At 43.2% G+C, this 24,813-nt stretch overlaps 1 long non-coding RNA gene across 1 annotated transcript in view; it reads right to left on the bottom strand.

Moving 5' to 3' along the window:
- LOC106731784 (uncharacterized) overlaps positions 1 to 24,523 on the bottom strand; it is an 82,983-nt gene extending 58,460 nt beyond the window's left edge. The window contains exon 1 of the long non-coding RNA XR_001368050.3: positions 18,971 to 24,523. This is a non-coding gene — a long non-coding RNA (uncharacterized LOC106731784). The remainder of the gene's footprint in view (positions 1 to 18,970) is intronic.
- Between the last annotated feature and the right edge of the window lie 290 nt (positions 24,524 to 24,813).

Below are 24,813 nucleotides of genomic sequence, written 5' to 3'. Positions count from 1 at the left end.
GCTCTCTCTCCCACACTCGAACAAATCCTTATACCAGAACCCACAAACTAAAATGGATCACCACGGGAGACGAACAGACACTGACAGGACTTGGGACAGCAGACAGTGACTGACAGGCTACAATACAGACGGACAATGGCGAACCCGAACCCTTCTTTGGTCAGGGCTTATAAGCCCTTCAAGGCGGGAAAAGGGTGGTAAGGGTGGTGTGCAGCTCATTTTAGTGCCTAGTGCACAGTTTTGGGCTGAGTGCACACAATAGTGTGGGGTGCACCGAGCAGGTGACTGTGTGCACTTAGGTTTTGGCGGGAAAAGGGTAACACAGGGAGAGGAAGGGAAACAAGATGGAATCTAAAGAGGCTCCATTTTGAACACCATAGCTTTAAATGACTTTTCCCTGGCAACAGCATGAAAATGAAGGTGGTCCACTGAGACCCCCGACCCTGAGCCCTGAGCTTAGAATGGCCGTCCTGGGACAGACCAACGGTCCATCTAGCCCAGTAGCCTGTCTGCCGACAGCGGCCAACACTAGGGACCCTGGAGGAGATGGTCGAAAGACAGTGACCAAGCCATTTGTCTCGTGCCATCCTTCTCCAGCCTTCCACAAACTTCGGGCAGGGACACCACTCCTATCCCCTGGATAATACCACTCCATGGACCCAACCTCCATGAATTGATCTCACTTCTCTTTAAACTCTGTTCTAGTTCTAGCCTTCACAGCCTCCTGCAGCAAGGAGTTCCACAGGTTGACTATTTGCTTTGTGAAGAAGAACTTTCTGTTATTAGTTTGAAGCCTGCTACCCATTCCTTTTCTTTGGTGTCCTCTAGTCCTTCTATTATGGGAACTAAAGAAGAACTTTTCTTTTTGTTCAATAAAGAGAGATTCTATTTTTGAACACAATTGTCCTTTATTTTGTACATCAGGAAGGGGGGCTAGGGAAGGGTAAGTGGAAGGAGGTGAGGGAGGAATGGGGAGGACTGGGCTGGCTCTGCGGGCTTCTGGGGGTGGAAGCTCTCCTGCAGCCCCCCAATTGCCCCCTCTCCCCAGATGGCAGCCTGTGGCAAGTGCAGCCGGTCTGATGGCCGAGTGCTGTGATGTGCCCAGTGTGGGTACTCTGGGCAATCCAAGCCAGGACTGCTTTGCAAGCGGGGCACCCCTGAGAACTGTCTGTCTGGGGTGGGGGTCGGGTCCCTTTAAGCACAGCCCTCGGCTAGCCTGGGACAGCAGCTCCACACTCTAAGTCCTAACCTGATGCCCTGCCGGCACTTCTTCCGGCCATCCTTAACCCTGGTTCAGGGTCCACTCTGTGTGGACATGCTAGTTCGAATTAGCAAAATGCTAATTCGAACTAGTTTTTTAGTCTGGATGCGTTAGTTTGAATTAGTTTAGTTCAAATTAACTAATTTGAACTAAGTTAGTTCGAATTAGCGCTGTAGTGTAGACATACCCTCTGTGCCTAAGTATCCTTCATAATTCTTGACAAATGTGATCCTGATACAGAGTAGCTATTTTGGGGGCAGACTTCTGATAGCTGTGCTAGGTTGCTACTGCCATGCAAACAGAATAATAATGACATCTAGCTGTTATTTAGTGCCTTTCATCAGTAGGTCACAAAGCACTTTACCAGAGTTGTCAATACCATTATTCCCCTTATATAGATGGGAAAACTGTGACACAGAAACAGATCTGGGAACCAAGTCAAGGTCTTCTGACTTCCAGTCCACTGTCCACTAGACCATACTGCCTCTTCCTCATAATAATAAAGGTGAAGTTTGAAGCTATTGTTTTAGGAGATCAAATTCAAATTAAAAACAAGAATTTTAATCTAGGGTGAAAAGAAAAAAAAGGATTACCATTATATTTGAAACATCTGTGATTGTAGGACAAATTTTTGCTACATCTATTGAAGCAAAAATTATGAATAGGAAGTTCACCTAAAATAACTAAAGCTCTACACTTCTACATGTGAATAAGTTTATAGTCTAATAGGCCTCACTGGTCACTATGTCAGACTATTTCTGTCCCAGTGTAACACTGCTAAAATCAATAGCTGTACCATCATAAAACTGGGGGAATAAGATCCACTTAATGCAGTGGGACTACTCACATCCACTCATGAAAGAACAGGGTCTAATTAAAATGTAGAGGATTGGAAACATTAAAGGAAAAGGCATTGCTGCTATCCAATGAGCTTTTAAATTCTCTCCATCCTCTTCATTAAAAATACATAGTCATATTTCTGAGATGCCAAGATAACTGCCTAATTTCAGCCTTCTGCTGCTTATGCTCCAATTGTGCTAAATAAATAGCACCCAAAAAATAAAAGAACAGCTCACTTCTGATTTGGATGATATAATCTCAAACTCAGTCTTCTCAGAGACTTTGAGTTGGAAAAAAGACAGCGAGGTCTGGAGTGATTAAATAAGGAAAAATGGAGTTGGAAAAATGAACATGATGGGCTTCTCCTGCTTAGCAAGTATCCTGAGACAAAACTCATTATTACCAACACAATCTTCATGTATGCTGATACAATATAAAACTTTGTGGGATGCACCCAAGGACAAAGCAGTGGGACTTGAGTGACAATGTCAGACAACAAAGAGACAATAGGTACCAGAAGATCAGCAGAGAAATGTGACGAGTAAACTTATTGGACTGACCACAGAATGATCAGACTCATTGACCATTTACAGTCTGGTACCTTCCAATGAAGCAACGATGAACAAATAAAATCAACATTGAATACAGCAAAGTTGAGATATCCAAAATCTAAGGGAAAGACTGACAGAAAAAAATTGGTAGCATTTCAACATCACCTAATAACACACTTGAAAAAGGGAATCCATACAAATCATCCATTCTACAGGCCTCAGGAGAAACTCTAGGCAAAATTTAAAAAGAAAAATGTTTGATAAAAATGATGATGAAACCAAAAGGACCCTCAAGTAGAAGAACAATGTATTTATGTCTTAACAAAATGACAAAGAATCAGCCTCAAAGAAAGATAAATTCAAGTGCCTGAAAGCCTGACTACATCAATGACTCCGAATCTTTTTGAGATTACGGATCCCTTTCCAAGCTATTAAAATTTTATGGAGCCCCTCCATAACTGTGCCTGCAGCCTGCACGTCCCTCAGTTCACACTGCTCCCCAAGCCACATCACTCAGTCCACTCGGGAAGCATCATGGGCTCAGGAACTTACATGCTGGCTGCTGGCACGGAACCTCTTAGCTCCCAACTTTCTGCACACTCCTTCCAGTACCATCGCAGACTCCCAGGAGTCTGCAGACCACAGGTTGGAATCCACTGCTCTACATGGTAACTGGTAGGAAAAGAAAGCAGAATTTCAGCATTAAGCTGATACCAACAATACAAAATTGTTGTATGACTCCTTGAAAGCCATTTAGGGCCCATCAAAACTGGGACCAGTTCCACTAAAGAGTTTGGATGGACAAAAGAAGCATCTCTGAAAGATAGGTGTAGCACTTCACTGAGATACTCAATCATCCCATAGATGCTAGACAAAAACACAGCGCCACACACACAAAGAAATTGCCCTGCTACCTACTGTAGAAGAAGTGCAAAAAGGTATCAAATGTGTGAGCTACAGCTTATCCTTGATAGTGACCCAGAAGCAATGAAACAGTTGTGAATCATCATTAAGCCGGCAAAAACCGAAGTCCGCTTTTAATCACTATCTCTATCCCAAACATTACTATTGACATTACAAAGTTAAAGAATGTCAATCATGTTATATACTCAGCAGCACCATCTCAGGTGGTGGTTCCTTAGATCAAAAATATCACTCATAATATGAAAGGCAAGACAGGCTTTTGGAAGACTTTGGCATAGAATACTCAATCAGCATACCATCTAACTGTCAACAAAACTGATGATGTACCATGCAGTGGTGATAGCATTCTTTCTATACAGATTGAAACATAAACAGTAAACCACAGGAACATCAAAAAACTGGAGAAATTCCCATGTTCTGTTTTTGCTCTCTCCTGAAAATCTACTGTCAATACAGAGCATCAAACATTGATTTCCTTGAAAGAGGAAAACCAACCAACTTTGAGGCACTCATTGTCAAAGCTCAGCTTACAAAGACAGGTCATGTTATCAAAGTGGGTGATGATAAGAACCCCAGAAAAGACTTCTATGGTGAGCTGATACTCAAAAGGTGCAAAAATCGTGGACGATGATTCAGAGACACACATAAGCAGAATCACAGCGCACGTGGCATCAATACCAATAACTGTAAAGAAACAACCAAGGACAGAACTAAATGGAAAGAAACTTCCAATAAAGTCCATAAACATTATGAGAAACACAGGCACACAAACTGATTGAAAAAAGAGCCAAACATCTTCAGGGGAGCCTATATAGTTCTATTCAGTGGCCCGCAGTTAAGGATGCATGTCGTAAGTGTGCCTTTTTTTTACCTGTATTACCTTCCCAGATCTTACTTTAAAAGCTAGTATTTCAGCGAAAGGACTCTTTGCCAGTACCCTACTGTCCTTAAACCCTAGTTATCTGATTTCCCAAACACAGGACAGCAAATGAATACATGAACACTATTTTTTCTTATGGAGAGGTCTAGAATAAAAAAAGATACACAAACTCACATCACCCATTTGTTCTGGTGTCTTCATCTATGTTGTCATCAGTAACAATCTAGTGGTAACTAGGGCATGAAATCTAATGTATTCAAAGCATAAGGTCCTATGCTGGCTTTTTCACGTTGATTGTTATCACATCACCACTCTCCACCTTCTCCAGTCCTCCAGCGTCAGTGCCACTTGCTGGTCTCTCTCACAGTTATCTCTATGCATTCTTGCATGCTGACCCTTATGTCAAGCATTATCACTATGTCTAGAATATATTTCCTGTATTGAATCAGAAGCCCAGTTCCCTTCAATCCTAGTTAGGTTCTGAGTCCATAACCATGGTATTTTCTTGAAATATATCTTCCAGCATACTCAGAGCAATCCATGACTCAAAGCAGGAACCAGCTAATTACTGATGGTTATTGGAGGGGCAGCTGGAATGGCTGACATATTATCTGTTCATAATATTATTTTAATTATCATTATAATTATTCTAAAACCCTTTATTTAGAAATACTTGCCGTTATACCAAAATAATAATAAATGGGAATGTTCTAAATTTATTTTCTTGTGAAAATATCCCTCAGGTCACTGAGATTTCATGAGACCTACTAGATACTTTGCTATTGATTTTATGGGAAGATACTCAGACTTTAAAACAATGGATGGCAGTATGAAATTAAAAAATGGACACTATACGATACAATAGACCTATTTACTGGCATCAAAACTAAATTAGGGATAAGGGGCTCAATTCAGGCCTGACATAGGCAGGTGTATTTTTCTCTGGTTTCAATGCAAGTAGCACCCCCTGGCCTGAAATTTTTCTAAAGAGTATAAAAATTACTTTTTCTTGCTACAGAGGAAGAAAAAATTGCTATTTGTTGAGTATTGTCGATGTCTTTGCAGCTGAACAATATAGGACAGGGCACATACAGAGGAGTATAAGGAAAGGTTCTGTGCCATGGGCCATGTATGGTGTCTAGATATCTGTGAGGCAAAGCAGCATCCCTGCAGGTTTATCTTATTCCTGAGGTACCAGTGCAGAGTCAGAATTTTCTCTCTCTCTTAGAGAGCAGAAAGCTCCTCCACTTAGCTAAAGTCTTTAAAGCTAAGGGTGGAAAAAATCCTTGTGTGAAATTTTGGCCCCACTGAAGTTAATGAAGGTTCTGCCATTGACTTCAATGGGACTGAGAGTTCACTCCTTAGGTCCTAGTGTGTAGGAATAAATCTGACTCTTGCCCACTTACTCCTTTCCCAGAGCAGGTGAATGGGAATCAGGCAGAGTGAGTGGAGCTTTTTTTCCACCCCTTTACTCACAGATCCTGTGTAAGAGGGAGGGGATGACATGGAAAAGGGATGTCCTAAGCTATTGTTGTTATGGAGTAAGTTATAAGACTTCCCATCTTCCGCAAGGAGGAATCAGGAGGAATTATGACTCAGAAGGGGTCTTTGAGTCATCATACCTCCTGGGTTATTCATGGGGTGGAGCAGTTTATAAGTCATCCTTTGCTCAAGGCTGTTCTTAAAGTTACAATACACTGAATGGGGGAAGGGCAAGGCGAGTGAGAATATTTTTGCAAAAGAATCCATTTTTTATTGTTAACTTATATCTGCCTTGTCTACTATTTAACTTGGTTAATTTTCATGATAGGAAATCATGAAATAAGAATAAGACCAATACATTTTTCATAAATTCCATAAATTCCATTGCAATTAAAAGTACATTGTGGTATATTAAATAAAAGTCAGACTATAGGTTTATAGGGCAAGCACAGAACTGATACATGCAAATGCTAACCGGGAAATGTTGTAGTACCAAAAGGAGAGAGATAAAATGCAACTCTTTGCTGTATTCCCCTGTTCTACCAACTGATTGCAGTGGGGAACTGTTTTTAAAAGGACTAGATGAATGAGTTTGAATCAGTCATGTACAGTGGTAACTGTTAAAACCTTTATAATTTTGTTTTGTGTTTAATTTATACCACACTAATCCCCAGACTTAGAACAGTGGTAACATGAATGATGTGCAAACAGTAATTGTAAAGAGTTTAAGGAAACCATTGAACAGTACATAAAATGAAATAAAATAAGAAAATAGACTTGATGCTTCTCTTGTAGCTGTACAAATCTGCCCTAAAGTTTACACCCTTCCAGTAATGGGCTTAAAATAATAACCATTAAAAAAAGGCACTGTGATTATCTTTGGTATTCTTCCCCTCAGCTGCTTTTGTTTTCTCTTTGGATAATTAATAAATCCTTCATGTGCAATCTAGTTGAGGAGCAGCAGGTCTTCAACTCAACAAGAAACTATCTACACCTTTGGTTTCTCCTTCTGGGAGGTGCTGAGCATCTACAGCTCCTAATAAAGTCTATAGGCTTGAGTGCCAAGCACCTATAATATCTGTTTGTTTCTGCTTCTGTACCATTGCCATAGGGTGTAGATATTCTGACTATTTTAATGTATGCGAGTTGGAAAATATAGATACATAAGGCCAGATCACCCTTAATTCCACTGATGAGTAATTTCTTGCATGAGTAGTCCCACTAGCTTCCATGGGACTACTTGCATGAATGTATGGTTGTTTCTTTGATTCCCCCCTTCCTGAAGATGATACTATGGCTGCACAACAGCTTTTTGGAATTCCCATTGACTTCCATAGTTAACATCAGCAGGCTCCTTTGAAGCACTGTACTGGACATTAGTAATGTAAGATTTATAATGTGTTGAAAATCCATCCTCACTGGAAATAAAATGTTTCTTGCATAATTATTGCCTGAGAGCATAAGCTCACAGATAAACTTTATCTTCAACAGGCTACATAAATGATGTTAATGGAAAAATTAACATCTTAAAGTCTTCTAAAACAAAATGACATCCATGGTTAAAACTGTCACTGAATCTAAACTCCTCCTTCTGGAAACTGGTGCTGCAGCTGCACATATCCCAAATCCCTTGCAGTACTTAGATAAAGTAGGATAGATTGATCACGGAATGTCTGTTTTAGCTCTGAATTTGTTTGCATTTCTTAGGTTTAATTGTGTGAAACATATTTTGTATAGAAACTGATTTGGTTCCTTTTCTTGCTGCTAAAATGTTCTTGGTTTTTGACAGGATTGCCACAAAAATAATTTATTGGCAAATATAAAAACAAACAAAAAAAAACCCAGTAATATTTGAATAAAAGTCAGACAGTATATGATTTTAAACATAAAGTATTGTAATTGACATTGCAAAGAAGCACAGCTTGCAGCTTTGTATTATGCTCCAGAGAAGTTCATTATATAGCCAGGCTATTACTACTTAGATCTAGTAGCATTTTTGGAAGTACTATGCTTCAGAGAATTGAGAATGGAAATCTTGTATATAGTGAGAAGTATGATTCACAGAAACAATTGACAGAAAAAGGGGGTCAGCATATGAAGTAAGTTGTGCATACTGTACTGCTCCTTGGCTTCTTAAAATCTTGGCAAGAATCCCGTAGAAACCTTCAGAGTAGGACAAATAATGAACTGGCAATGCTTCATAGTAAGCAGCAAGTCATTATTGCTTCTCTTGGCATTTATTTTAAAAACGTACTAAATTCTTTTGGTATTCATGTGGTTGTGATAGGTATGCCTGCAGGAATTTTGCATAATAAAATAGGAGGGGGAAATAGTTGGAAAAAGAGTTGGATGCCCCTACATGAATCCCTGACATACTTACACGCACCACACATAAGTCATATAATGGAAAAAATGTTCAGTAAGTGATATTACTAAATTAAAACCAGGTGATGTTTGTAATGACTCCAGATAATTATGACAGAATTCCGCTGAGACAACTAGCTTCGGCTGTTGCTGGATCATGCGACAGAACAGCTGCTTCAAACCCACAGAGAAGCTAGACTGAGGCATTGTCTTTGCCCTGCTATTCTTTCCCAAACTTTGTTTCTATTAAAATTCCCAGAAAGAGGATTGCTTTCATACACACACAAACATGCACATACTCCACTGTGATTGCGAGCAACTATTAATTTTTTATAAGAAATCTGAGGAAAGAGGCAGTTTCCACAATAAAAAAGGGGATTTGCAGTGTCAGTTTTGCCTGAGCAAGACCAAGTAGGACTGGGATCACACAGGGAAAAATGCTAAGCTGAAATATGTGTATTTTTATTATATGTTCTGCAGTAGCCCACACAGACCTCAAGAGAGATTAGAGTCTTTTGTAGGAACTGTACAAACATTATGGGAAAGTCCCTGACCTGGACATCTTAGAATCTAAACAGAAGAAGCAAAGAATGAGAGTGAAAATGGAGGCACAGAAAGGGGAAGTGACACGCTCAGGATCATATGTTAAGGCACTAGAAGAGCTCTATATAGATTTTGGCCCAGATCCAGTCCCCATGCATTTCACAATATACATAATGATGCCTGATGAGGGTTTTATAAGCATGTCTGATATGAGTGCATTATGTGCTCACATGTTCTGTTTGTGACACACAGTTTTTTTTCTCACAGACCATTTTAGAGGGGTTGAGAAATTTTGTAATTGTTTTATGGGTACTATTTTTCATCTTTCTCTATACCAAGAGAGACTACCTTAGTCAACTGACTTCTGTACAGTCTTCAGAGGGAGAATAAAATGTTAGAAATTGCTAATGAGATGGTAACTGGTCCAGAATGGAGACTTCCAACTAGGGCCACAGGCAAGTAAAAAGGGTGGGACGTCCCTCCCCCATAATTTGTGATCAGGAATTCTACTACAAGTTGGAACTCTCCTGTCTGGCACCTTCGGGACCTGAGCTATCCCAGACTAGGGAATTTGCCAGATCGGGGAGATCAGTGTTCCCTTGCTGGCTACTCCAGGGTTTCTGTTCTTGGGGCTCTCTGCCCTATTGCTGGCTCTGCTAATGATGTCCCAGTAGGGCTTCCCACCCTGCTGCCTGCCTGTTGTTGCAGGGCTTTCAGGGGCTCCTCGTGGAGACCGCTTGGCAGCTGCCCATCCTGCTGACACAGCATGTGCCTCAGAGGTCCCGAATGGGGCCGCCCAGCCACCCTATCCTGCTGCAAAGGCCTCCTTGCTGCTACTGGGGATTCCGTGGGTCCCCAGCTGAGGATGCCCTCCTCTTCCAGCCCCATTGCCATCAGGGGTTTCCTGGGTTCCTGGCTGGGGCCTCCCATTCACCAACAGCTCCACTGCAGTAGGGGCTTCCCCAATGGGTGCAGGGACTCTCCTGCTGCTGCCTGGCCCTGCTGATGCTGTGGGTTCTCTGGCTGGTATGGGAGTACCCCAGTTGCCACCTGGCCCTGCCACTGCTGACACTCCCCGGCCACCACCTGGCCCCATTGATGCTGGGGGTTCCCTGGCCAAGCCACGGGCTCCCCAGATGTTGCCTGTCCCAGATGGGGCTCCCAGACCCTGCATTGTCTCAGCTGGCTCTAGGGCTCTTTGGTTTGGCAACATCTGTGGCTCTGTCAGACCAGGGATGTTGTTGGACCGGAGAATTCCTATATTACGTGGTTTTAGCTTTTTAAAAATAACCTAAAAATGTAACACTACTAACAAATGATAGTCAAGATGTTTATTTATATAACCAAAAAAAAAAAAAGACTTTATTTCTAGTTGGGTTTGTGCAGATTTGTAGTCTTCTCATGATAAAAATCCAAGCCTTTGAATACTGCACTAGTTAAAATTACAATGTCAGTTTTAATTATGATCTAGTAAGTAATCCTGCTGAGCATTAATACAGTATTTGTGATTAATCATCTAAATAGAATGAGAGTTTCGGTAGTTTTTATAATTAATGTGCAGATTTGATGTAAGCAACAAATTCTACAAGACAATCAGGGCAAGTCTATTTTCCATTCCATTTAGCCATGTGTGCAGTATATGAAATGTGCAGTATACAGATGCAATGTCTGTTTATTACATTCTGGGTTAGAGAATGCTATCTAAGGAAAAATGCAGAGCAGTGCTGACCGAGAAAAGCCAGAGACACTCAGGTAGGGCACTAGTTCGTAAGAAGGGAGCAGATTGCTCTCCCACTGTACTGGTCCCATATGGCATTCTTAGGACCGGAGCTGTCTTGGACTAGGGAATTTGCTGGATCTGGGGAAATTAGTGCTGGTGATTGGTGCACCCGAGTTTATAAGAGCTTCATAAAAATATCATTAGTAATATGTCTGAAATCTATTTAATTTGTATTTGCAATAAGCTGATGAAGGCAGAGCCAAGGGTCATGATCCAAAGCCCACTGAAATCACTGGAACGAGTCCATTTGCCTTCATTGGGCTTTGGAGCACAAGCCAGAAGGACATAGCTCCAGCAATTAACTCCACTGTGAAGAAAACAGTTCACTGTAACTTCTCTGTATGATTATTCTACATTCCTGCAGTATTTCTTAAACTTACATTGTCCACAGAGCTATTCAGTATGCACACACGATGTTTGTTGGAAGCAAATATTAGTTAGCACTTTCCTGGAATGTCAATTACTGTACATGAAATATTCCACACGAATATATGATAGAATTTTTTATGACCTTCAGCAAATGAAGGTAAAATTCTTTTTGGTCATTTATCCAGGAGAATCCTAGGGTATGTCTACACTACAGAGTTAGTTCGAACTAACGGACATTAGTTCGAACTAAATTTAATAGGCGCTACACTAGCGCTCCGCTAGTTCGAACTTAATTCGAACTAGCGGAGCGCTTAGTTCGAACTAGGTAAACCTCATTGTACGAGGACTAAGCCTAGTTCGAACTAGCAAGTTCGAATTAAGGGCTGTGTCGACCCTTAATTCGAACTAGTGGGGGGCTAAGGCTTCCCAGGTTTTCCTGGTGGCCACTCTGGCCAACACCAGGGAAACTCTATTGTCCCCCTCCCGGCCCCAGACCCCTTAAAGGGGCACGGGCTGGCTATGGTGCCCGTGCCAGGTGCAAGCCTGCCAGCACCCAGCCAGCAGACCCTGCACCTGGCACGGATCGAGCCACCCACCCGATGCCCACCAGCCCTCCCCCTCTTCCCGGGACCAGGCTGGTGGCTCCCGGGAGCTTGCCCGGGACCGCAAGAGGCGGGCACCCGCCTGGGCTAGTGCGGACATCGTGGACCTCGTCCACGATCTCTGCACTAGGCACAGGAAGGTGGCCGTCTAGGGCAGGAGAGCTGCCAGCCTGGCCACCCAGGAGCAGGAGTGCATGAAAATCAAGGTGGTCCACTGAGACCCCCGACCCTGAGCCCTGAGCTTACAATGGCCGTCCTGGGTCAGACCAAAGGTCCATCTAGCCCAGAAGCCTGTCTGCCGACAGCGGCCAACCCTAGGGACCCTGGAGGGGATGGACCGAAGACAGTGACCAAGCCATTTGTCTCATGCCATCCCTCTCCAGCCTTCCACAAACTTTGGGCAGGGACACCACTCCTACCCCTTAACTAATACCACTCCATGGACCCAACCTCTATCACTTTATCTCACTTCTCTTTAAACTCTGTTCTAGTTCTAGCCTTCACAGCCTCCTGCAGCAAGGAGTTCCACAGGTTGACTCTTTGCTTTGTGAAGAACAACTTTCTGTTACTAGTTTGAAGCCTGCTACCCATTCCTTTCCTTTGGTGTCCTCTAGTCCTTCTTTATGGGAACTAATGAAGAACTTTTCTGTATGCACCCTCTCCACCCAACTCCTGCTTTTAGAGACCTCAATCCTGTCCCCCCTCCGTCTCCTCTTTTCTAAGCTGAGAAGTCCCAGTCTCTTTAGCCTCTCTTCATATGGGACCTGTTCCCAACCCCTGATCATTTTAGTTGCCCTCCCCTCTCCCAGCCTCTCTCTTCCCCTCTCCCACCTCCTTTTCCCAGTCTCCCCCAGTTTTGTTCAATAAAGAGAGATTCCATTTTTGAACACAATTGTCCTTTATATTGTACATCAAGAAAAGGGGCTAGGGAAGGGTAAGTGGATGGAGGTGAGGGAGGAATGGGGCACGAGCCCCCGATGGGGAGGACTGGGCTGGCTCTGCGGGCTTCTGGGGTTGGGACCCTTTAAGCACAGCCCTCGGCTAGCCTGAGACAGCATCTCCACGCTCTAAGTCCTCCTCTGATGCCCTGCCGGCACTGCTTCCGGCCATCCTCAAGCCTGGTTCAGGGTCCACTTAATGTGGACGCGCTAGTTCGAATTAGCAAAACGCTAATTCAAACTAGTTTTTAGTTCTAGACGCGTTAGTTCGAATTAGCTTAGTTCGAATTAACTAATTCGAACTAAGTTAGTTCGAATTAGCGCTGTAGTGTAGACATACCCCTAATGTGTTTTAAAACTATGGGAAAAATTCACCATGGTCTATTCCTGAGTAAACCCAGCTAATGAATATTCTGTTGGGGGAGCAACTGTGGTGCTGCAAAGTGCCTGCAAACTCAGTTACAGGTAATGAGAGCAGGTGGACTGCTGCAGTTTCAAAAGTGAGCATGGCCTAACAGGGGGTAGCCAGTTTAGTTGGGAGCCTGATTCTGCAAAGAATCTTCTAGCGATGGCCTCTTCAGAGCAAAAAAATCATATTCTCTTATATGTTTGAAAAATACCAAGAGCAATGGAGGCTCGATCCTGTCTGGGCTCTTTAGGTGGCTACTGAATTAAGCATCTCCTTTATGTTAAAAATACTATGCTGTCTCTCGGCCTTCTTGATCCACAGTACACATCAGCACAGAAGTCAGTGGAGTTTCATACAGGTGCTGGAGTCTGCCCACCCAGAGCAGTATGCAGAATCAGGACCCTTGTTTGCATGATGATGAGTGTCTCTGTTGTGGGAAGCCAATATTCAGCAACTTGGGATGTGTCTAGACTACATGCCTCTGTCGTCAGAGGCATGTAGATTAGACACATAGGCAAAGGCAAATGAAGCCACGATTTAAATGATCGCGGCTTCATTTAAATGTACATGGCTGCCGCGCTGAGCCGACAAACAGTTGATCAGCTGTTTTTCCGCTCAGCGCGCTAGTCTGGACACTCCCCTGCCGACATCAAAGCCCTTTGTCGGCAGCCCCGTTATTCCTCCTGGGATGAGGTTTACCGGGCCTGCCGACAAAGCGCTTTGATGTCAGCAGGGGAGCGTCCAGACTAGCGCGCTAAGCGGACAAACAGCTGATCAGCTGTTTGCTGGCTCAGCGCGGCAGCCATGTAAATTTAAATGAAGCCGCGATCTTTTAAATCGCGGCTTCATTTGCCTTTGCCAAAACAACAAATCTACATGGCTCCGTCGACGGAGCCATGTAGTTTAGACGTACCCTTGATGTCTATAACAGAGAGTTCTTTTTTTTTCCTCGAGGGATGAATGCAATATTAAATTTGAATTCACAATGCAGGTTATATGATAATACAGCTGGAAATGCCCATAAAGTTATTACACGAGATTCTTCACCAAGGAATAAATATGCACATAATCTGAACAGGGTAAAGGAAAAAAAGTTTACATAATCACCACAGTAGAGGAGAACCATGTATCACATTCTCCATAAGGTAACATAAGAAATAAATTGACAAAAAATTACACAGATTACCTCTGCAACAAACAGCCATACAAGATTTATGACATCAACTAAAATAACACATAGCTACATTTTTCACCATTTTCTCCACTAGAACACAGTATAGACATATTATATCCAAGGATTGCTCTGACCCATTGTCTCACCAGTATGTTTGGCCTTGTAACTTTCCAGTGTAGATGCCAAAGGATAGCCCAGGTCTCTCACTAAGGAAAAGTAAGCTCTCATGTGCACAGGTGGATTTTCTTGTTTATGTATATCTACATCTATATCATCTAATCAAATACTTAATTACTGCCCTTTATTCCAACATACCAGAAACAGAACATAAAGTCTAATATAGAGAAGCTATACTCTGACAAATATCTAAGCATAGTGCCTTCTTACCTCTATCCACTAGTTCTTTAATAATGTCTTGTTATCCCCATTCTCCATGACACCCCCCCAACCCATACATGCTTACTAGTCAGAAAACCTGCATACTACCCAGCATTTTGATTTTACCACTTTCCACTTCTGTTTCTCAGTTATTTAAGGAGCCAGTATGACCAAACCTTTCTCAAACCTGCCAACATCTTGATTTGTATGTGTAGTCTACCGGAACCTCACAATAGATTTTCCACCTACTGAAAAGCAACTTGGTAATAGTGGAAGACTACTAACTTGAGAAAAAGACTATTTAAGTCAGCCTTTCTGTGTCTAAATTTTCCTTACAAGAAAGATGTAAAGTTTATTTAATTAATAGAGATGGTCAAAAAATGGGAGTTATTTTTCACACAATTTTTTTGTAAGATATGCTCCTTTTTTATTTGAATTTTCAAAAATTGGAAGGGTTTGACTCCTCATAAAATGATTTTCTATAATGGTTACAGAGTGCTTTGAGATCTTTCTGTACAAAGAAGTATAAATATAAATATTGCTTATTTCTATTTTTCAACCAAAAAATAAAACCTCAGAAAATAAAAAAACCTTTTTTGCAGAGCCAAGAAAAACTAAAAATCTAGCAGCTGATGGTACCATTTGTGCTCAACAAATTCCAACTAAAACAATCTCCTTTCCAAAAGTAGGGATGCTTATCTGAACTACTTTGGTCTGAAAACTGAAATGGAAATCTTCCAAAAAAGTTAAGCTTTCTTATGATATTCAAATAGTACTTGGTTTCTGCTGGTTAAGAATATCACACAGGTTTTATTGTTATATTTTTGCCCTCCTACATCTAGACATATCCAGGAAGTGCAGAGATGCAAAAGAAAAAAAACCTATTTTTTTCCCATTTTTAAAATTGGTTTTGTTTTCAGACTTAGGTGAAAGTTCAGGCTGGTTCTTATTTAATCCAAACCCATTCCTCAGAAATAACAGAACTAAGAATAAGAAACGATAGATACAAAATTATTGATGTATATTCTGCTTTCATAATATGGTCAGGCCACAAAGGTGATTTCTAAAATATTTTAGTGATATAGGAAGTGGCAATGAATATTCAGGAAATGCTGCTCTTTGTCCTTAAATCATGTGATGTTATTTAGATGCAGTAACAAGGAAGAATAGTATTTGCAGAGCTGCTTTTCTTCAGATGAGATATAAAATGACTCTTAATAATTTAATCTATGTCTACACAGCAGTGTTATTCTGAAATAACATAGTGCCCATCTACACTACAAACATTTATTTAGAAATAATGGCAAGCTGGAGGACTTCTTACTCCAACTCCTGTAACTCTCATTTTACGAGGAGTAAGGGAAGTTGGAGGAAAAGTGTTCTTCCTTTGACTTCCTGCTATATAGACAGTGCCAAAAGCCAAAGTAAGCTATTTTGACCTAAGCCATGCAATTGACATAGCTCAAGTTATGTAGTTTATTTCGGCTTTACATATCTCTGCTATGTAGACATGCTCTTATGGTCATAAGAAATCCCATGTTTGCACACAGCCACTGGCAGTGAAGAGCACTTTCTCTTCATTTCTTGTTTTCATCACAATGATGATCAGACGTCCCTGCAAAAATGTTCTCTTCTAGAGAAACTGAATGTAAGGAACCTCACAGATGAATGCAGCATCCCCACATCTTCCTGGTCTCTGACTGACTCTCAAGCTGAGAGAAGGATATTAGTATACAAGCAGCAAAGAGGGGCAGTGGAGAACAGACACAACTCCTAGGTTTGTACCCCTTGCAAAAGTCCTATTGTCCAATCAGATGCTAGCAAGCAGGAATACAGCTAACCAATTGTTCCTGTAAGCCACTCATGTTCAACAAATGGGCCCCCCAACAGCCTTCTCCAGTTACACCTCCCCTCTCCCAGACCTCTGAAGTAACCAGCAAATGGAGCACTTAGAAAAAAGGGGTGATGATCAATGTTCCCTCTAATCTTTTTCATCCATGTACGGATTTTTTATACATGTGTGGAACACATTTTATGTGCACCTAATGCCAGTAGAAACACAAAACCTAACTGTGGGCTCTGCTAATCAGCTGAGCAGCATTTGAATCTCTCCTGAATGGCCACAGAAGCTCTCAGTCTACAGGGAACACTGATAGTGATGGGAGAGTAATAAAGAGAAAGTCAATGTGGAAGAATTTCCAAGGTAAAGGAGATGGCGTGGGCAGAAACCAAGTTGAAATTGGAAGGAGTTCAGATGCTGATTCTGGGTTAGGAAATTACAGTGTGCTGGATTAGGAAAGGGTGATCACAGAGAGATGGAGTCTAGTTTGTGGTGAGTAGAACTTCTTGTCTGGGGATTATGGATTTAGAGGCTGCATGGAGGACTAGGGTATTTGCAGGACAGTAAATAGAGCCAAAGGAAGCTTGATAAGTGTATGATAGCAGTCAAATGGATACCAATTCCTATGGCTTATATTTTCCCTATTGTCCTTGCCAAACTCCCATTTAGGTACATTCTATCTATGGGAATTCCTCCTGTATTTCTACTCAGGTAAGGTATATGTCACTTCCAAGACTGAACTGCTGTGTCATGTTGCAGTGCACTATTTAACAGCTATTGTTTTTCAGCAGGGACTGCATTTTAGTGATGGATGAGCATCTGCCTGTATATAAGGCATGATCCTGCAAGGTGCTTAGCCATTGTCTGGAAGTGTTCAGTACCTTGCAAGAATGGGTTCAACCTTTGCAAAGTACTTTGGAATTCTCGGTGAAATATAAGCTCAAATTATGATTAATAAATAATAATAATAATAATAATAAATGTATCTTGATGCTGACATGTATTGTTACATCCTAGAGGAAAAAAAAAAAACCTCTGACACTGAGGCATCTGGTTATTTATTGTGGAGCCTTCACTACCCAGACTTTTGCTTAATTGCTGCTTTTCTTTCATTTGGAACGTTACATGCATACAGGAGTCAGAGTAGCTACATAGTAATTGAAGCATAGGTAGCACGTGAAAAATACAAAGTGCCTGCTTTTTCCTCTGTGTTACAGTATCTATCCCCTCCTAGTGATAACACATTCTTTTCTTTCAGGCTCTCTTTAGCATTTAAGCACAGAATTCATTGGTAGAGGGAAGCAAGTGGGTAAGTCACTTTGACAGGCAGCTGAAGTGGTGACTCAGCATCTGCGCCAAAACTGTAGCTGTATACGGAGGCAAATGCCCTGATTAACTATTCAAATTATTTTCTGGTAGCTCTGGGCATCTAGTATATGTTATATTCTTTCCTCTGAATGTTTCTGTCTTAGTAACTGCATCTATTTATATTTTTGTCTACCCATAATTTTGCATATAGATCTTTAGATGGATATTCACAGATTAAAGTAATGATGAACAAAACTCCATCTCCCCCTACTTTGGTATTCTGTGACATTCTCATCTCAGCAGACTGTGTCTGGCGTCGCACAATGAAGCACTGCATGTGTCAGGGAGATGGATTATATCTGCAGTGTCTGAATTTCAACTCTGCCTATACGAGCTCCTGTTTAACCTTACCTCAGGGATACTGGATTTTGTGTCATTGAATTAGAACAGAAAAAAAATCCTGCTTATACCATGTTTCTAGTGTTTAATATAGTACAAAATAACAAAAAAAGAACTATATATATAATATATTGTGATTCTTATGTGGAGTACACTATCTTTATCCTTGATACTAGACTGTAAAGCTCTTTAAGTCTAAGAAATGAACTGTGCTGCATGCTCTGCCTGTTGTTTTTAATGCTTTCTTTAATTCATTTTCAATGTCTCTAAATAGGTCAAATGGAAAAGAGAAATAAATGGATTAATGCACCACTCTTTCACTAACAGAAGCATATGAATAAATTCTTATAGGTCCATGGTGAAATAATTGATTAGTCTCAACTGCTATCAGACACGTTCCTAAATATGAGTGTGCAAATTACTGTTTTAGCTGCAATCCAGAGCTAATCTGTATTAAATGATGTTGACAATATATAACACTCCAGTCAAGTCTCAGATACTGATGGGATGGTGCTGACAAACTCACACCAACAGGACACACATTGTTACTTACTGTGTGAATAACTATGAAACTTATATCTTCGTTGTCATAAATCTGGGTTGGACAATGAGAAAAATAGATAATTGAGGTATTTAGGATTAAATTCTACAGTTTCTATAGGCATTTCCATAGGGAATCAAATTCATACTTTGCATAACTTCATTATGTCAAATTAATTTGCTCCATTTGTAAATTATTAACCTAAATATTGCCTCATAAACCCTCAAGTCTTTACAATAAAATCTATTAAGTGTTGATTGCTGTGAATATACTTACAGTGGCAAGGTCAGGGTTCGGGGCGTGCCCTTAGCCCCCCCTCTTGTTCTGCCTCTGTCCCCCTTTGGTCACTTTTGTGTGCCCCATCCCCCAGTCACTGCAAGTTTGTACCTGGTTGTGAGTAGCAGTCTGGGCTCCTTCGAATCCTCCTCCCATCTGACTCCTTTGCCTTGGTCGTGGAAACTCCATCTCAGTCCTGTCTGCCCCTCCATGCTGAATGCTTTCTCTGGGCTTCCTGTGGGAGATAGCACAACCAGCCCCTGCTCTCCAGTGCCCCCTCCCTTTTGAACTCCTCGCATTGCACTGCCCGGCATCTCCACTCTGAGGACATCTGGTGGCCTCAGGGTTCAAGGGCCATTGCACTCAGAGAGGAGCACTTCTGCACATGTGCAGCAGGCTCAGCGTCTGCCAGCCTGTGCGCACCAAAAAGCCCCTCTCGAGTGGCCAACGGCGCAGGGGTCTGAACCCCCACCACACACCTCCCTCCTTAGTGACCCGCTATTCTCTACATCCCCCCTCCCATTTACACACCGAGACAGGAAATCTGCTTTCCCATGAGTCAGCCCCGGCCTATGCAAAACTTGAAATTTATATTGTTGTAAAAATAAATGCCACCTCATTATGCGTGGGATGGTCTCTTTCATGGTTTGGATCCACTTTAACGGTGCATGGTTGGTTACAACTGGAAGGAATTCCCCAGCAGGAAGTACCAGAGGGATTCTACTGCCCATTTGACCACTAAAGCTTCCTTTTCTATAGTGGAATAGAGCTGTTCCCATGGCATTAGTTTGTGGCTTATATATAAAACGGAGTGCTCCCTCCCCCTTGTTCCTGGGATAACACGGCTCCACCATTCGCTTCGTGACTCCCAGATCACCCCCATCTGCATCATCTTTTGGATTTCCTCCTGCACTGGGTCCCACAGTTTCCTTGGTAAGGGTTGGAGGGGTTCACATACCTTTTGTCCAGGAGCCATTTTAATATGGTGGTTCAGAAGGGGTGTCGTCCCCGGTTGTGTCGAGAGGACAGTTGTAAATTTCTGTAGAAGGGCTCTCACCTCCTCCTTCTGCTGGGCTGTCAGGTCTGCTTCTTGGGAGACCTCTCCCAGTGCCTGCAGGCCCCCTCCCCTTTGTCCTAGTTTGGGCTCGGAAGGTTGTAGTGTTATCAACATGTCCTCTCGCGGCTTCCATTTTTAAAATAAATTCACATGGTAGCTCTGTGTGTTTTTCTGTCTACCTGTTAATTTAATTTTGTAGTCCATGGGTCCCACCTGTCTGAGGACCTCATATGGGCCTTGCCATTTTGCCATCAGCTTTGATTCGGTGGAGGGTAAGACTTTATCTCCCAGTGCAAATGTACAGAGTTTCATACCCCAGTTATAATATTGGGCCCATAACAGGTTTCCTTTAGCTAACTCTCCCACCACCCGCAACTTTTTTCTGAGATCCAGGATGTACGGGATCATCCCTTTTACCTGCGAATCTTGCCCCTTCCAATTAGTAGATCCAGGATTTCCTGGGGCTGTCTCCCATATAATAACTCAAAGGGGGAGAAGCCAGTGGATGCTTCAGGTACTTCCCTAACTGCAAACAGGAGGGCAGGTAGAAAGATGTCCCAGTCTCTCGGATCTATGCCCACACATTTTCTTAACATAGCCTGTAAGGTTCTATTAACCTCAGAATGCAGGGCTGTTGCTGCACAGCTGTTACCACCCTAGCTCCTGAGTGAGAGGCCTGTCCATTAGGACTCAGACCTTTCAGCTGCAGGTGTTGCCTGCAGCCATTATCAGGGGCGGCCTTAAAGCCAGGAGGCCGCCCCTGGCGGCGGGCTGCTGCCAGCGGGCCGCCCTGAAAGGGCAGTCCAAAGGGGGCTGCCCTTTTGGGGGAGCCTTTCGGATGTGGACTAAGGGCAAAGGTGTGTGCTGTTATGGTAGATTATAATTGAGTGTGTGTTTATGTGTGTTTGTGTGTGCAGCACACTTGGTTGTGTGGTGGCCTATTCAGTCCCTGGTGAGAGTAGGGAGAGGGAGGGCAGGCGAGGGTTCTTGGTGAGAGGAAATTCCCTTTAGCTACCCAAACTGAAGGTGTGTGTTTGTTCTGCTCCCCACCGTGCCCCCCCCCTGCCACTATGTGATTTGGCACAGATGGAGTGCCTAAGGAGGAGGGCTCAGATGGCATCATGGAAGTTGTGACAGGCAGGGGAAGATATGGAAGTATGATCTGGACTGGCCAGCCAAGGGGAATGAGGTTTAGACAGTTGTGTGCTATTCCTTTTTCTGGTCCTGTTCCCAGCCTTACAAATTTTGGGAACTTTAATACCTGGCCATCAGCCCTGAGGGTGCTGTTGCTGAATACCAGGTCAGTATCCCAGAAGACAGCTGTCATCCATGCTTTAATTCTGAGTGAAGGGGCTGACCTGGCTTGTATCACTGAGACCTGGCTGAGAGTGGAGGGAGGTGTCGACCTTTCCCAGTTGTGCCCAGCTGGGTTCTCAGTACAGCATCAGCCGCAGCTTAATGGTTGGGGGGGAGAGGTGGTAATTGTCTATCAAGATATTATCTCACTGGCTAGGGATGTGGTCCAACAAAGTGTCAGATTCGAGTGTCTGTACTTGATGTTGGGTGTCCGGGATAGGTTGGGTATGCTGCTTGTGTACTATCCACCTCGCTATATGGCAGATACTCTGCTCGAGCTGGCCATCGTGGTGTTGGACATGGCATTGAGGATGCCGAGGCTTTTGGTCTTGGGGGACTTTAATATCCACACTGAGGCTGTTCTGTCTGGTCCGGCCTGAGATTTTATGGATACCATGACCACACTAGAATTATCCCAAGAAATAACTGACCCAATACATGTTGCAGGTCATACACTCGATTTGGTTTTTTGGACTAAGGGTGATAGACTTCTTGGGATAAGGGTTGTGGCTACACTCCCTTTGTTATGGACTGATCACTACCTGGTCAAGTTTAGACTATCTGCTGACCTTCACCTCCACTGAGGCAGAGGACCAATTAAGATGATCCACCCTCAGAGGCTGATGGATCCGGAGGGTTTTCTGAGGTCCCTGAGGGATTGTTCAGCCATTATGGCAAATGGTCCTGTAGATACCCTAGTTGATACATGGAACACCAACAAACCCGGGCAGTTGATATGATTGCTCCTAAGTGCCCTCTTCAGACCAGTCAAGCCAGGTTTGCTCCCTGGTTTTCTGGGGAGCTGATGGGAGCAAAACAGTCTGTGTGATGGCTAGAACACCGCTGGAGGAGAACTAGAGCTGAGTCTGATCGACTGCGGTTAGAGGTGAACTGCGAGCTTACCCTGTGGCGGTGCTGACAGTGAAGAAAAGCTTCTTCTCCACCCATATCCCATCCGCACAATGCTGTCCAGCGGAATTGTTTTGAGTAGTGCGGGGCCTGTTGCAGTCTGGCACTCATGATGAAATAGAGGAACTTTTGGCCTCCCACTGCGATCGTTTTGCAAAGCATTTTGCAAATAAGATCACCCGTATCCTGTTGGATCTGTACTATGGTTGCTGTGTAAGTGGGGCACAGATTGTTTTGAGTGCACCACCCAGTCTTTTTTCTCTGGATCTATTTCAGCTACTGCAGATTGAGGATGTGGACAAGGTGCTTGGAGGAGTGTGACCAACCACATGCTCACTTGACCCCTGCCTTTCATGGCTTATTAAATCTAGCTGGGAAAGGATGACTGGCTGGGTCCAGGAGATTATTAATGTGTCTTTTAGATCTGGTATGGTTCCTGCTGCTTTGAAAGAAGCAGTGATAAAACCGTTACTCAAGAAGACTTCCCTGGACCCACATGACTTAAACAACTATCGCCCAATTGCTAATATTCCCTTCTTGGGCAAGGTATTTGAGTGTGTGGTGGGGCTACAACTCCAAGATTTCTTGGAAGAAACAGACTACTTAGATCCATTTCAGTCTGGCTTTAGGCCTGGTTTTGAAACTGAAAAAGCGTTGGTTGCCCTGGTAGATAATTTATGCCGGAAGATAAACAAGGGGAGTGCATCCCTGTTGATTCTTCTAGACCTCTCAGTGGCTTTTGATACCATTGACCATGGTATCCTTCTGGGACGCCTGGCGGAGTTGGGTATTGGAGGCACTGTTTTGCAATGGTTCTGGTTCTACCTGTCGGGATGCTTTCAGAAGGTGGAGCTAGGGGGTTGCTATTCGACTCATCTTTACCAGTCTAAGAGGCAGTGCCAGGGCCAAGCCCATCCCCAGTCCTTCCAGAGGCGCCCCTGCCGGACCTGCTCCTGAGGCCCCAGCCCACTGCTTTGACCACCATCCCTGCTGTCTCTGCTGATGTTCCATCAGCTCTCGTACCAACTGCTGTTGCTCTCTCTGTTGGCTGGTCATTTGTTGGAGCAGCTGGGTCTGCTGTTTTTGCTGCTGCTGCTGCTGACTCTCAGCCAGCCATTCCAGCAGCTTCCCTGTATCCATCTTTGCCCTCTTTCCCTCTCTGCACCACTGGGTTTTTGGGTTTTTTTATATATGTGCCCACATTCTCCACCAGTGTGGCAAAGTCAGGGTTTGAGGCATGCCCTTAGGCCCCCCCTTGCTCTGCCTCTGTCCTCCTTTGGTCACTTTTAAGTGTGTCCTGTCCCCCAGTCACTGCAAGTTCATGCTTGGTTGCAAGTAGCAGTCCGGGCTCTTTCGAGTCCTCCTCCCATCTGACTCCTTTGCCTCAGTCCTGGAAACTCCATCTCAGTCCTGTCTGCCCTTAGGAGTGGCCCTAGATGAGCTGCTGGCAACTGGCACCCTAGGAGAAACACGAGATTGGCGTGCAGGAGGGGGCTTGAGGTAGCTCAGTTTCCTTCTATGTCCCTCAGGGTATGTCTACACTACCACCCTAGTTCGAACTAGGGTGGTTAAGGTAGTCATACGAACTTGCAAATGAAGCCCGGGATTTGAATTTCCCGGGCTTCATTTGCATGATGACAGGCGCCGCCATTTTTAAATGTCCGCTAGTGCAGACTCCGTGCCCGCGGCTACACGTGGCACGAACTAGATAGTTCGGACTAGGCTTCCTATTCCAAACTATCTGTACACCTCGTTCCACAAAGTAGCAGAAATCCATTTTTCAGTAGAGGCCAAATCCTGTGAAATGTTGAATGCTGGTCCCAATTCAGCAAAGCAAATGCTGCCAAAGCAGCCACGCCATCATAGTTATGCAACTCCATTGGATCTGATTGCTTATTCTGTAAAGTGCTGAAACATCAGGTGAGTACCTCCACATTCAGTGCTAGTTGGGCAAGTTCAGACCATCTCTAGTTGCTACTCCTTTATTTTCAATTGATGTACCAAATAAATATTTCTAATGCAGACTTGCAAAGTGTGTTAAGAGGAGTTTTTTTGTGATCTGGGACATCTGGGGCATGGCAAATGAGAAGGCTGATTCTCTTATAATCAATTTTAAAAAGCAGGAACACTACTCCCCTCGCTACAACGTAATTAACAGAATACTTTCTGAATTAGAAATGCCATCTCTTTCTTATGATAATGCAAATTTTTTTTGGAGAAGGTCAGAAGGATAGCATGAAGAAAAGAAATAAGACATAGCCATCAACCCAGTTTCAATATACTCTAAGGGTGTGTATAGTTTTGAAGACAAAACTATACCAGCGTCTACACTACCACTGAGTTCTGTCGACATAACGTCGACAGAACTCAGCAGTTTTGTCAACGCTGGTATACCTCATTTTACGAGGCATAACACCTTCTGGTCAACAGAAGGTGTTATTGCCTGTAGGGTTGCGTCTAGACTACAGGGTTCTGTCGACAAAGCAGCTTGCTTTGTCGAACTCAATATGTCTGGACGCTCTTTGTTGACAGAAGTTTTGTCGACAGATACTGTCGACAATACTTCTGTCGACAAAACGCGGTAGTCTAGATGTACCCTAAGGGTATGTCTATACTGCCACTGTAGTTCGAA

This window comes from Pelodiscus sinensis, chromosome 1 (assembly GCF_049634645.1).
Source record: "Pelodiscus sinensis isolate JC-2024 chromosome 1, ASM4963464v1, whole genome shotgun sequence".
Taxonomy (NCBI): Eukaryota; Metazoa; Chordata; order Testudines; family Trionychidae; genus Pelodiscus; species Pelodiscus sinensis.
This window is presented reverse-complemented; position numbering and strand designations above follow the sequence as displayed.